The following is a 15,620-nucleotide window of genomic DNA, read 5'->3' as shown; positions in this document are numbered from 1 at the left end:
CATCTCTAATTCTATCGTTCCTGATCTCGTTTCATTAAATGTAAAAATATTTTCAGTGCAGTGAGAGACCTCTTCAAAATGAATTTCTATTCTGTGTCTCAAAATGCTAGAAAGAAAATACAGTTGATTTCTGTCAAAAAGTTTGGGCTAGTTTAAGAAGGATGTGACATCATGTTCTGGTTTTGCAACAACGACTTGAAGAACAAAATAGGCGAGTGGACTAGACTGGTGGCTACTGCGCTTTGTTTCATCTGCACGCGTTCTTAAAATGAAAAATCCTTTCTGCCACTTCCATTTGGTAATGGCAAACTCAGTTGCCATTATTCTTAAATGCATAAATTCTTCGCAATCTGAATGGAATTCGAGTCTAGATCTTTCCAACCAAAGGTCGTCATCCTTATATCAATTGAAATGAAATAAAAATTGGAAACATATCTGGGTTTTCCTGTGAAGTGTCAGCTTTTAGTTTACTTTAAAAATGATGTTAGAGGCGAGAAGATTTATTTTTTATTCAGTGGCAACTCATTTGACTGTTTATAATATGACGCAAGTTTTTCAGATGCAAAACGAAAATAAATTATTAGAATTCATTGAATAGGTTACTGTATCATTAATATAACATAGAAATATATTTCTAAAGACTTAAAACAAAATGACTTTTTAGGGAGGGGAAGTAGGAAGGGAGAAAACATTAAAATTTCAAAAGATTGAAATGAGACGGACTTGGGGTGGGCGGGTGGGGAAGTGAAGAACTAAACATTCATCTTAATTTCAATTCTGTCACTTTATATAATAAGCTCGAGAATATCCTGGGTAGGCATTGACATGGAAATCTGAACTTTAGATACATTATTGGGAAGAATGTTGGCAGTGCGCCAACAAGTTGGTGCTATCTACAGAAGAAAGATATATGACACGCTTACAATATATAAAAAAAAAAAGTTCTAAACTCGAAATAATTAACAGCTTGTGGCTTTTTTAAATCCGTCTACAAAACGAGCAAAGTAAAGAGAGTATGAATAAGTTTGTCGTGACCTGACCTGCCCTGTTCTATTCTTCCCCCACCTCCCCCCTACACAGCCATCCTTGAGGACTGCTGCGTTAAACTGGCTGACACAATTTAAGACGTCGTGAAGAATATTATGTTTCGCCAACTTTTATAGCTATTTTATTATTCGAAGCTCTTAAGTAATAGACGCTTGTGAGAATATTGTTGAAGTGTTCCTAAAGATAGATAGTCTTGTAGTTTAAAGAACACACCCTTAAGCTTGATAGTAGACTCATTTAAAAGACTGCTAATCGGTAAAATGTTGTGGCACAGACATATATATGAGGCAAAAAAGTTCCATAAAATATTGCGCAGGATATACGTTAATCATTTAGTTGATTTTTTTTGGCTTTCTCTGCATTCGTTACAAAATAAATAAATAAATAAAAATAAAATAAAATAAAATAAAAAGACTTTTTCTACTCTCGTTACAAAAAGAAAACGTTTAATTTTTTTTTCATGAAATTTAGCGATCCCTTCAATGAAGTCGCCGAATCCAAGCAGAAGGGGGGGAGTTGAAAAAAAAACTCTGCCTACAGTTAACTGAAGAGTGAAGATTTTCAAAAGTCTTTGGGAAAAGCAACAACAAACAACGACAATAGAGCAAATCGGTTGGAGTCTCATTTGAATTGCTGAACTCGCATGAAAAGGAATTCACCATTGAGGAAGTTTTCGAAATGGCAGTCCAAGGTGCCATTGTGAAGAAGAAGAAACTGAAGGACCTAATCCCATCTTCAGAGGGCGTTTAATAATTTTATTTTTATTTATTTATTATTTGTTTTGTTAAGATGATTTCGGATATTTGGAGTAGAGCTCTCATAGCAGTGGCGCACCCAGGGCGAGAGGACCGAGGAGTCCTCCCCCCCAAAAAGGAAAAAACTATAAAATTTTCCAAAAATCTTTTTCTAATTAAAATTATTATTATTTTTTAATTTATGTTGTGTCGTGTCTTCTATTTCTATACTACTCTTGTGAATTAGCGATCATTGCAGATGCTCAGTCATAGGTCATATGCGATGCGTTGTGTGTATTCTCAAATCGTCTACTCAACTCTCCTCCCCCCCAAGATTAAATCCTAAGTGCGCTACTGGCTCATAGTACCTATTTATACAAAGAAAAATAAAACTGAAGGTGAGACTTACAAAGGAAGTTCCCGACTGAGTGTTCCTGTTAATATTTCTTCAAGTATATTTGAGAAACGTCTGAGAAAAATTGTGGAAATGCTGAGAAATCATGAAAATATAACAGGATCTCTAGTTAAGTTCCGTATATCTGAAATAGGAATATGATAAGGTGACAAGAGTAAAGCTATTCACAAAATGTTTCAATTATATGGTGTAAATGGGACATTATATCAAGAAATACTTAGTCTATGTCTGAGTCTATGAGAAAGATTAGGGGAGTGAACAAATATTACAAATGAGGAAAGAACTTGACATTGTTAGCATACGGAAGTACGCTTATAATGCTGGAATCTTGACAGATAACAGATTACTGGAGGAAAATTGCTGATCAGATGTTAGTAATGGTATGTGTTTTTCATGTAGTACTATTGTAATACCCTATACACCTCCTGAGGGTACATATCAAGATTTTGATGATTAGTTTTTAATCGACGAAAGCATACTAGAAAATACATATACACACGCGAATAGCTGATGACAAAAGTTTCATTAAAATCAACTCTGTTATGATCTTTCTGAGATTATCTTAACCAAAAAAAAAAAAAAAAGACTTTTTTTTGAATGACAATGAAAATCATAAACAAACGTGAATTATTTTATAATTATTATTATTTTTTTTTATTCGCAAATTCAACACGACGAATTTTGCGTTGTTAACAGAATTTATTAATCGCGTAATTTATGTCTTTTAAAAATTATATAGGCCATTTAAATCTAATGTTCTTTGAGTATACGAAACCCGTGTAAATTTTAGAGAGAAAAATACCTACATATAAATAAAACCCGCTTCGTTTGTTGCGTGAAAAAAGGTTAGCAGACTCATAACAGAAATTCAGCTTCTACATATAATCGTCCATGACTAGTAAATATAGCGACACCTAGGAATAGTTTTAGAAACACTTCTCAAAACGAATTCAAGAGAGGTAATTTCTTTCTTTTTTCGACATATTTGTTAACAGAACTGTTATGTCATGGAAATTTACATGACGTCACTCCTTTTGTTATCATTTTTTTTTTTAACAGCTCCTTGACCTCTTCTTTGTCGACTTCCATTTGAAATTGAGATACCTTGTAACAGGCTTGTACTAGCTGCCAAAAATTCCTACGAGGACGGTTATTTTCGAAAAGTAGGACGATAAAGAGTGTTTTATTTCTCTGTTTAACGAAAAGGTGATGGCAATGAACTCACATTTCTTGGTGAACCTATTTTGAGAGTGCTTGTGCTTTCTCGTGAGTTCATTCTACGACAGTACAAAACAAATCGGTAACCAGCAATTTGGGAATGTTTAAAGTTGTTAGTAGGATAGTCTCTAAGCTCTATGTAAGCTATAGAATTTAGCATTCTAACCAAGACAATTTTGTCTTAAACTCTTAGAACAAAGACGATTTTTATATATATATAACACAAATTTTGTGTTGAATTTATGTGGTTATATAGTTCTGTATAAGTTTTTTTTATGGTTGTAACAATATAAACCATTTAATGCCGTTTATTCCTAAACGAAGTAGGCAACACCATTTTAGTCCTAACTATCTTTTAGAAGATCGGAGCTACTGATCTCTGTCCTTAGCCATCAGATAATAGCTAAGCCCAAGGGTATCAGCAATTTCAAAAAAGAGAGATCGGGAGAACACGACAGAAATCTGCCGCTATCGCGTGGTCCTTAAACTAACAAGTATACATGATTGTCTGAAATGATGCGATTTCGAAGATCGATTTTCTTGAGTTGTGGAGTTAAAAACTCTAGTTTCTCGGACAAAAATCCTACTTTCCTCTGCCAAAGATTCACTAATTTGGCTAAAAAATAACTCTCTATTCGGCGACTTTGTCTAAACGGTGAAAGAAACTTATTCTGACTGTCACTAGAAGTATTAATTGTGATTTTTTACTTGATAGTTTCCATGATCGCAAAGTCAACTATTGAAGGGTGTCATCATAATCAGACAACTCCGCTTCGCTCTGCAGTTGGTGACATTGGCGCACCCACGGAGAGAACCAAGGGTCCTGGCCCCCTAAAAGAAAAAGGAAAAAACACTAGAAAAATTTCCAAAAATCTTTTCCTAATTAAAATTCTTTTTTTTTAAAATTTATTTTTTTCGTGTCTTCCATTTCTATGCTACTTATGAATTAGCAGTCACATAAGGTGGGAATACCCTATAGCTCTCGGGAATTCTAGCCCCTGTGAACGCAAGGCGAACGAAGTAGTGCTCGGGCGCTTCGTTTGCCCGAGCCAGACCAGAGGCGATCACGGGTATCATGTATTGGCGATCACTGCAGATGCTCAGTCATAGCTCGTATGCAATGCGTAGTGTGTATTCTCAAATCATCTACTCAACTCTTCGCCCCCTCCCCAAGATTAAATCCTGTGTTCCACTGGTTAGTGACATACACCGAATTACAGAACATGCCATAACTGACTGAGTAAAAGTTGTAAAAATAAAACCCACTGTGGCTAGCTTCCAATATAAACACACTTTAAAGGTACTTTTTGAACTATCTTTAACGTTATGACTCACATCGTTTAAAGAAAACAGTCTGAACCAGACCGAATGTATACTCCATATTATACATATAATCTACATTCAAATATTTATATTAATTTTGCGTTTTATTTAGGAAATAAGCAAATATTCAGCTAGCCAATTAAAAGACAATACATATATAATCAGTTCAGTGGAACTGTGCCCATCCAAATATCTTTAGAAAATAAAACGCAGTGCAGAAATAAACTTCTAGGAGAAATTGATAGAAGTTAGCAAGAAGCTAACTTCTATGAATAACCTTGAGCAAGAAACCATTATCTATTAAAAAAAAAAAAATCATGGAGAATTTTTGATCAGACTTTTGATGACCAAAATTGGGATTTCTATAAGTTTAGAAGGTGAACAGATCAGAAATAAAATCTTGAGCAGAAAATGCCAAGAGCTCTGTTTCAAGCTATGAACTGAAAAATGTGTTTGTGCCAGAATAGGCTAAATGTCATTCTTTCATTTCAAGACATACTTCCAGTAGTTTAAATCAACCACCAAAAAGCTAATCTCGTGTTGTATTATCAAAGATAAGGACGGTGATATTTTTCCCCGCGACTTCATATTGTATAAAACACTGAAAACAATACTTGTTAATTTAGTTTTATTCATCCTTCAAAATATACTTTATTACAAGTACTTGAAATAAATTTGATTTGATTCACGTATAAGAATTACTTGAATGTGCTAGAGATTGCAAAAGTCGAGAACCACTTGAAAAACCCTAGAAAAGTCAAACTAATGAGGAGCTCAGCTATGCGATGACCAGCTGTCTACTGATTTCCAAACGTTCGTTGGGATAAAAGACGTCTGCCTACTCCTGTTAGGAATGAGAAGGTATTAGGAGATTTATTTATTTTTTTTTTTTCAAAACTATTTTCTTTCACTGTATAAATCTGTAATGGAGATAATTTTTGTCAACATTGACCAGGGCTAGGTATCCTGTAAAGAGTTAATGTTACAAGTGTAATTGCACCGTTTGCAATTATTACAAGTTAACAAGACAGTGGGCTTATTTGTCGGGTCTCTTAGATGCAATAAATATAGATATAGAAACAGTTGTTCTCAAAGTTTACAACCACTTTTCTTGTTCCACCAAAAGGAGAGAAGAGTTGCAGAGTTATTTTGAGTTTGTTGATTTAGAATGGCAAGAGGTTCTCAGGCATGTTTGTACTAGATAGCTTTCCTTGAAATCTGCAGCTGATACACTTTTACTTAACTGGGATGCTATTCAGAACTACTTTAAAGGCATTAAAGAATGTCCTGTTTTCTTTAGGAAAATATTTGATGACAAGAAGGCCATCCAGCAAAAGACAAACTTTACTTTTTATTTTTTTCAAATGTTTCAACCATTTTTGAGAATGTATTAAACTCCTAGAAAAAGAAGATTTGAGAGCATCAGAGGCATTTGAAATAGTCAGTGTTTTACGAAAAAACTTCTTGATCCCTCAGTGCAGGTCAGACTTTCTTAAGATCAATGAGAAAGCTTCAAGCTTTGGAGAAATGATTTGGCTTCACAGAAAACAATCTTTTTAATCTGAAGAACTTAAACCTCCAAAGTGAATTGTATTTCAAGCATCTAAAAGAGACTTGAAGGCACTTAATCTGGAATCCGACATTAACCTGGATGAGTTATAAGAGGAATTCTGCTTGAGTTGTGATAAAATAAATACCACTGAAGTGGACTACACAGCAGGCGAGACCTTAGGTATGAAATGGAAGGAGATAATTCAGAATATTGGTAAAGAAAACATTCCCAATCTCTATAAGCTCATACGGTTTGTTTTAAGCATTTCTGGTAGTAATGCCTTGGTACAAAGTGTGTTCTCTCTTATGAACTTAAAATGGACAGATTCAAGAAACAAGTGCTCAGCTTACCTCATAAAAAGTGAAATCAACACTTTTTCAAAAAAATGTTACAGTTACTTGCAAGAACTATTTTTTGAGAGTGAAACAAAACAGACAGCTTTTAGAAGCAGCCAAATCAAATGAGAAGTTTCAAATCTTGAATTTCAAGAACAGGTAGACTTACTCCTCAGTATTTTCTCCCCATTAAAAGTGTTTCAAGTTATATTACAGTGAATTTTGTTCATTTTTAAGGTAAAACCATACAAATTAAACTTTAAAATACAAATATTATTAAGTCCCTATTACCGGTACCAATGCATTCAATCTTTTAATTTTTTATAAGAATAAAATTACATATTCAAATTTGGCTTTTTTATTTTATGCATTTAGGGGAGGGGAAGACTTTCATATTCGATAAGTGTGTCCCTCTTTAGACATACCAAAAGGTGGCAACCCTACTTTTAAGGCTGTTTTAGCAATCTAACTTTTGGAGATTGAGTGGGCAATTCAATATATCTTCTTCTTCTTCTTCCTAACATGTATTTTAGGACAGGTGGCCTGTTCCGATCTCATGCGATCTCTTTCTTGGTCTTCCGATTCTTCTTTTTCCACTTATTTTGTATCTGTATAATATTTTCGTAGTCTGCTGTTGTCCATTCGATTTAAATGTTCTGTCCATTTTTGTTTATATTGTCTTATGCAGTAATTAATTAGTTTTATTTAAAATTGTAAGATTTCTTCATTTGTTTTGTGGTCCCACTTGGTATATCCGGCTGTTTTTCTGAGAAATTTCATTGCTGCTGTTTGAATTCGTTTTCCATCTTTCCTTTTTATGGTCCTTGTTTCTCTTCCGTACAGTAGAGTCGGTTTTGAAAGACATTATATAGTCTGATTCTAGTGTGTGTATTTGTACTAGGGATGGCTTAAAAATATTTATTATGCCATCTACTTTGACAAAGTTTGATATTTTAGTATCTATGTCTTTTTCTTTTTCGTATATAAATCGCATCCCAAGTATTTGAAAGCATTTACTTGTTCTAATATTTTATTATCTATCACTATTTTACATCTTATCGGGTTTTCTCCTTGGAATGCATTATTTTTGTATTTCTATATATATATATATATATAAAGTTTTGGGTATAATATATGTTAAAGATACCAAGCTATTCTAAACCTGGTTTTATCCACTTTAAGCAAACAAACAAGTAAGTCAAGTTTGCGCTGCAAGTAGTGCAAGTCTGGGTGTTACGCAAAGTAGCGCAAGTCTAGGCAACTCGTGGTAAAGGTGGAATAAGCTCTGATCACTATTCTTAATATTTACTCTTAATGCAAAGCACATCTCCTTGAGGAGATGTATGATGCTATGCATTGAAGGTAAGGGGCAACTACCCAGACCGGTTTCGACCTTCATTGAGGTCTCATCAGTGGGACCTCAATGAAGGCTTTTTGGTATTTCCAGGCTTAGAAATACCAAGATTTAAGTAATACAGAGCTTATAAGTATTTTACCAAAACAAGTTACCATAAGGTGTTTTGACCTTATTAAATAAAAATCTCAGGATGAGAGATAGATGTAGAAAGTTTTTTACCTTGGGTATAATATATGATAAAGATTCCAAGCTATTTTAAACCTGGTTTTAATCCATTTCCCAAGTAAGCAAACAGACAAGTAAGTCAAGTTTGCATCTGCAAGTAGTGCAAGTCTGGGTGACCTGCAAAGTAGTGCAAGTCTAGGCAACTCGTGGTAAAGTTGGAATATATATTATATATATATATTGAAAAGCAGAGGTGAGAGGGTACATCCTTGTCGTACTCCTCTTGATATATCTTTCCATTCTGAGATGTGTTCTAATTTAACTGCTATTTTATTTCACGTATATATTTCTGGTCCGCGCGGTTAGCCTAGTGGCTGTAAAATCAAATGTGAGCATTGTTACTTGTCTCACTGATGTTTTGTTTTACATATCTAATCTGTTAAGTCAAACTGCTTTATCAGTGCCAAACATATGTAGTTAAGTATTATGCCTTGGTTTTTACTGCACTGAATGAGTCGAACAAGGTAGAATCAGGGAGAAACATGGTGTTACATGGTAGCAAACCTAAATCTTTTACATCCTAATGATAGCTACATATGAAAGTGCATGCAGAGGCATCAGAAACGATTTGTTGACCCACTTATTGTGACTAGAACAAAGATCTGATGTAACTATATGCAGTTCATTCTGATAAAAGTTGCTTGACTTAGCTAAGATAGCTCTTGTTTTTGTAAAATAAGAATTAATTCAACTGTTGTCAGCAGTGGCACTTGCATTTGTCATCACTTATATGAAGACCGATTGTTGTTATGCTGGAAGTTTTACTTTTTTTAAAAGTAGTTACATTATTATCTGTACTGAACTTACATGCATGCATGCTTGTGCCCCTGTGTAAACTTAATTCTAATGAAGCAGGCCACACTGTGAAATCAGTCAGTTTACAAAACTATTATCTGTTAGTAATGGGCATAGTCAGTTTTTAATAAGCATGGAAAATAACTACAATAGCTTAACCAGCAAACTGTTATTTTATGTGCATACTTAATAGGCTCATGCTCAGTTGCTTTAGATGTGATTGATAACTAAACTTGACATTATGAATATTTCATTGCTATACATGAGTTCAAAGTGTGTTGCAACGGGGATTATATTTTTTGTATTGAGTTTGCTGAATTACATTTTTTCCTTCAAATTTTAAAAGTAATTATCTTTGAAAGTGACTTTTGTTTACCAGTTTTATAAATAAACCTAGTGGCTGTGCGCTTCGCAATCACTCCCTCCCTAATATACCTGAGGAAGGAGTGTCCTAGGTTCGATTCCCGATCAGCCATAGCCAAGTTAGCCGTTTTTGGGCGTGGACAGTAGGATTTTTCCCCCAGTTTATCTTGGGGGTTTTCATCCAGCAAACCGGACTATGGGAGAGATAGATATATTTCTTGAATGGATTGTAAAAGTTGGTTTGGTATATTTAAATCGGTTAATATTTTAAACAATTTTTGTCTACTAATTTTGTCAAAGGTTTTTCATAATCAATAAATGCCATGTGTGTTTCTTTTTGAAAATTCTCTTCTCTTTTCTATTAATAATTTTAGAGTATCAATATATTTAAATATAAATGTTTTATATTTATTTATAAATAAACATCATATAATAAACATATTTTACTGATATAATTACTCAATATTTTCTAATAAGATTTATTTAATATTAAATAAATATAAATATAAATAAAAAATATTAAATAAATATAAATATAAATAAAAAATATTAAATAAATATAAATATAAATAAAAAATATTAAATAAACTTTATAATAATAATAATAATAATAATAATAATAATAATAATAATAATAAAGATTTATTATTATTATTATATATAAATTATAAATTATTATATATTATATTATTATTAAATATAAATATAAATAAAAAATATTAAATAAATATAAATATAAATAAAAAATATTAAATAATATAAATATAAATAAAAAATATTAAATAAATATAAATATAAATAAAAAATATTAAATAAACTTTATAATAATAATAATAATAATAATAATAATAATAATAATAATAATAATAATAATAATAATAAAGATTTATTTAATATTTTTCTTTTGAATTATCTGTGTAGCTCAGTGGATGTGGCGTTTGCACACCATCGCGCTAGGCCGCACGAAGGAAGTCTTGGTTTCGAGTCTAGTCGGCGACTAGAGGAAATTTTTCTAAGCCTTTTTTCGACCGGTTCCCGAGTTAGTCGATCTCTGGCACGGGCAAGCAGGTTTTTCCTCCCGGAAACTCGGGTTTTTCGTCCTGTAAACTCAAGAAAATCGACCGTAGAACCCACATTATTTCAGACATTAAATATATTGTGTTAGGGTTAGAGACCACGAGATGGCGGCACATTTGAGCCGTCTCTCTTCACTGCGTACCGCTTAATTAGTGATAGCCTTGGGCCATCTGTCTCTGATTGGGTACCAGTGGAGATTGAACTGCCCACTCAGTCTCCAAAAAGTTAGATAGGGCTAAATGGCCTCGCCTACTCCCGTAAATACGGGAATAAAAAGGCGTTAGCTGATTTTTTTTTGAATTATAATTCAAACTAGGTATATACTCGTGGATAAGTTCATTGGCATTTAACGTGTACCATTTTGTTCTGATTTCTTGAGGGAAGTGACGATCCTTTCTATCATTTTCTCTTCCAGATCTGCTGCAAGTTTGACTTTTATCAAATATTTAATTCTTTGATAAATTTAAATTGTTTAGCGAACTACTAAATTACGAAGATAATTTAAACGGAAATCGTTTGTCTTTTGGTAAACAACGAAAGCGCCCTCTCTCACACACACATAAAAAAATGACTTGTGAAAACAGGAAGAGAAATTCAATAAAATCCGAATGAATTGGCAACGACATGTATTGTCTATTTACTTCTTTAGAAGGCAGTTGATAGTAAAAACCTGTTTTCCAGGAACTAAGATTTTCCTCTGGAACCCTACTATTAAGATTAATTCTTATAACAGGCTCTATAATGTTGTTAATGTGTTATTACGTTTTCGCGTCACTCAGTAGCCAAGTGACGCTCCCAGTAAAAGTTAGCATTGGGTGCGATTAAATCTTAATCTCCCCCTCAGGCTAAGATGAAAAACGATTACAAAAGATGACTGTCTCTTTTATATTCGGTGAGATAAACAATACCAATTTGCTCAACACTGATAATCACGTAGCTATATGAATCATATTTACGGTAACTAATCGCCATATGAATAATATTAAAATAAATTAAATAAAAATAACGAACTTTTCAAATAATGAACTAGCTTTGGTTTCATTTTACTCATAAATTACCATTTTAGTGAACTACTAAATTCAAAAGAGAATTTAAACTGAAATCGTTTGTCTTTTGGTAAACAATGAAAGCGCCCTCTCTCACACGCAGCATTACTTGTGAAAATACAAAGAGAAATTCAATAAAAATCCGAATAAATCGGCAACATATTATATGTTAGCACACACACACAAATATGTGTGTGTGTGTGTGTGTGTGTGTGTGTGTGTGTGTGTGTGTGTGTGTGTGTGTGTGTGTGTGTGTGTGTGTGTGTGTGTGTGTGTGTGTGTGTGTGTGTGTGTGTGTGTGTGTGTGTGTGTGTGTGTGTGTGTGTGTGTTTGAAAACTGATGAGAAAGAAAAGACGAAAGAGAAATAGAAAAAAATAGCCGACACAAGCTAGGTGGTCTCTCCTTGAAAATAACATACTGCGGATGACTTTAATTCGCTGAAGTTTTTCAGGTAGAAAGCTGAAACAAGTATTTCTAATTTTAAAGAAACACAAGACAGGAGAACGCAGATGACAGAATTAGAAAAGCAGATGATTGAAGTCATCACCTTTATAACCCCACTTAATTATAGGGGAAGTTGGTTTCAAGGATATATTTCTACTGAATTTTGCTACGTTAGAAGTTATTCCATCCAAATATAACCCGAGCTGCGGGAGTCCATCTCCGCCCACACATCAATGCCCAGAATATGCTACCTGTGGTAATTTTGATAAAGGAGCAGCAAACTTCATTCCTTGTCGATGACGGATGGGGAAAATGAAAACGGAAAGAACAGACTGGGGATCTGCCAAATTAGGAACTCAAAATAGATACCGGATTTTGCATTGAGAAATGCGTAATGATATCAGTAACAGGCTCTGTGTTGGACGTGTGGAAGCGTTGCACTTTCTGGTGTATTAAGTTTCGTGAAATAGGGATAGTCGAGTCCGTAAAGTGTTTTGTGAATTCAGCGGAGATTAACGAAGATGCTCTGATGATCAACTAAGCACGTGAGTTAGATGCTCATCCCACCATCTGCACGTTTCTCTTAGTCACGTGATGATCAGTTCAGTCATACCCATTATCGCTTCTTTTTATTGCATCTTAAGCGACCTTTCCCCGCATGACTACAGGGCTTACCCAACTTCCGTCCTATTTTTGGCCTAATGACAAACTCTCCTCACGTGCGAACCACAGTAGTGAGACGCAACTCCACAATAGGCAATGTTCCTTCTTTCTTTTATCTCTCCTTCACTTCCTTCCATGGAATTATTCCACACCTGAACAGACAAGACGGTTTAGAATATTTTTCAATTATGATTTCCCAATTCTGAAATATCTGAATAGAAGCTGCAGATATCTTCACTTGCATGTCAAATTATATTATAGCATTATATATATATATATATATTTGCTTACTTGGGAAAAGAATTAAAAAAACCTAGCTTATTTTCTTGTGTATATATATATATATATATATATATATATATATATATATATATATATATATATATATATATATATATATTTATATATGTGTGTTAAAGATACCAAGCAATTTTATAAGCTAGGTTTTTAATCCTTTTCCCAAGTAAGCAAACAGACAAGTAAGTCAAGTTTGCGACTGCATGTAGTGCAACACTAGGCAACTCGTGGTAAAGGTGAAGCAAGATCTGATCGCTTTCTTTTGAATTTTCCCCTAATGCAAAGCACATTTCCTTGCGGAAATGTATGATGCTATACCTTTACCTTTACCACGGGTTGCCTAACGTTGCACTACGTGCAGCCGCAAACTTGACTTACTTGTCTGTTTGTTTATTTAGAAAAAAGGATTAAAAATCCTAGCTTATAAAACTGCTTGGTATCTTTAACATAATATATACCCAAGGTAAAAAAAAACTTTCTACATATTACTCTCATCCTGAGATTTTTATTTAATGAGGTCAAAGCACCTTATGGCACTTGTTTAGGTAAAATATTTATAAGCTCTGTATTACTTCACCCTTGGCATTTTTTAGGTCTGGCTCCCACTGACGAGGCCTCAATAAAGGTCGAAACCGGTCTGGGTAGTGACCACCTTAATGCATAGCATCATACATTTCCGCAAGGAAATGTGCTTTGCATTAGGGGAAAATTCTAAGGAAAGTGATCAGAACTTGCTCCACCTTTACCACGAGTTGCCTAGTGTTGCACTACGCGCAGCCGCAAACTTGACTTGGGAAAAAGATTAAAAAAACCTAGCTTATAAAATTTCTTGGTATCTTTAACATAATATATACTTAAGGTAAAAAACTTTCTACGTATATATAAAATTGCTTTTTATCTTTATCTTTAACTTTTTATCTTTAACTTTGCAAGCACAATAGCGCGTTAGATAGAACAACTTGAAAAATACGTTTTCTGTGTCAGTTATGTATTGCATTTTTTACCTGTAATTCTCAGTTTTTTGTAACTTCAATTTTTATTATTGTGTTCCACCTTTAGTGGATACCTGATAAAGGCTGTAAAAGGCTGAAACTAGTTGTATCATTTTCATTAAAACTTAATGTTTTATCTCGGTTTAAAGTCAATAAATATTTATTCTTTAAAATGTATCATAACCGAGTAGAAGCTCAGGAATATATATATATATATATATATATATATATATATATATATATATATATATATATATATATATATATATATATATATATATATATATATATATATATATATATATATATATATATATATATATATATGTGGAACAATATATATATATATATATATATATATATATATATATTTTTTTTTTTTTTTTTTTTTGCATGCAAATGCAAACAAAGTATTCTGGCAGACCATCCGCCGCCTTCGAGGGAGGAAATCGTGCACAGCAAGGGCAATTAAGGCCTCTGATGGTGCACTTTTAACAACCGAGAAGGATATCCTCCACAGATGGAGGGAATACTTTGAGAGCCTTCTTAACCCAGGTGGCCTAGCAGTTGTGGACATCCAAGAGGTGCAGATCGGGGCAATGGCTAGTCTCACAGCAGAAGAGATCCATTTAGCAATAAAATCGCTAAATTCGGGCAAGGCTGTTGGCGATGATGAAATTCGGCCCGAAATGCTAAAAGCCTTAAATCGAGACGGTGTTCTCTGGCTGACTCGAGTGTGTCAGGCTGCTTGGATATCTGGGCGAGCACCAAAGCAATGGCAGACAGGCATAATAATACCAGTCTTTAAGAAGGGAGACCAGAAGGATTGCAGTAACTATCGTGGCATCTCTCTGCTCAGCCTGCCTGGGAAAGTGTATGCTAAGTGCTTGGAAAGATGGTGCAGGAGCATAGTTGAGTCAAAGTTCCAGGAAGAACAATGTGGCTTTCGTCCTGGTAGAAGCACAACTCACCAAATCTTCACTTTAAGGCAAGTCTTTGAGAAATCTTGGGAATATGCCAAGAATGTCTACACACGACTTGGAGAAGGCATATGACCGGGTTCCTCGGGATAAGCTTTGGCAAGTAGTACAAGAGTATGGAGTGGATGGTCAGCTATTAGCTGACCATCCACTCCATACTCCATTCATACAGGGCCATCAAGTCCCTATATGAATGCCCAGAGTTTTGTGTCAGGGTAAACAGCACAAAGTCTGAACCTTTCACAGTCTCCGTTGACCTCCGTCAAGGGTGTGTTCTGTCACCCCTCCTTTTCATAATATTTATGGACTGGATTGATAGGCACAGCCGAGGTAGTGAGTGTGTCAGAATTGAAAACTGTAGCATTGGACGTCTGCTTTTTGCAGATGATCTAGTTCTGCTTAGCTCTTCCACAGATGACCTCCAGTGGACCCTGGATAGGTTTGTATCTGTTTGTGCAGACGCCGGAATGAAGATCAGTGTGGCCAAAACTGAAACATTTGTGGTCTCAAGACAACCATCCCAGTGCACTCTAAATGTAAGTGGAGTCCCAATGAGGCAGGTGGAGAAGTTTAAATACCTTGGGTCCATATTCACGAATGATGGAAAATGGGACCTAGAGCTAGATACGCGAATTGGCTTAGCAAACTCAATATTGCTGGAGCTTGGCCGTTCGGTAGTATTGAAGCGGGAGTTAAGCCAGAAGGCAAAGCTGGCTGTCTTCAATACAGTCTATGTCCCCATCCTCACCTATGGTC

This window comes from Typopeltis vanoorti, chromosome 14 (assembly GCF_054136105.1).
Source record: "Typopeltis vanoorti isolate ZY-2024b chromosome 14, IOZ_Tvanoo_1.0, whole genome shotgun sequence".
Lineage (NCBI taxonomy): Eukaryota > Metazoa > Arthropoda > Arachnida > Uropygi > Thelyphonidae > Typopeltis > Typopeltis vanoorti.
The sequence above is the reverse complement of the archived record's forward strand: the minus strand, read 5'-3'. Positions refer to the sequence as shown.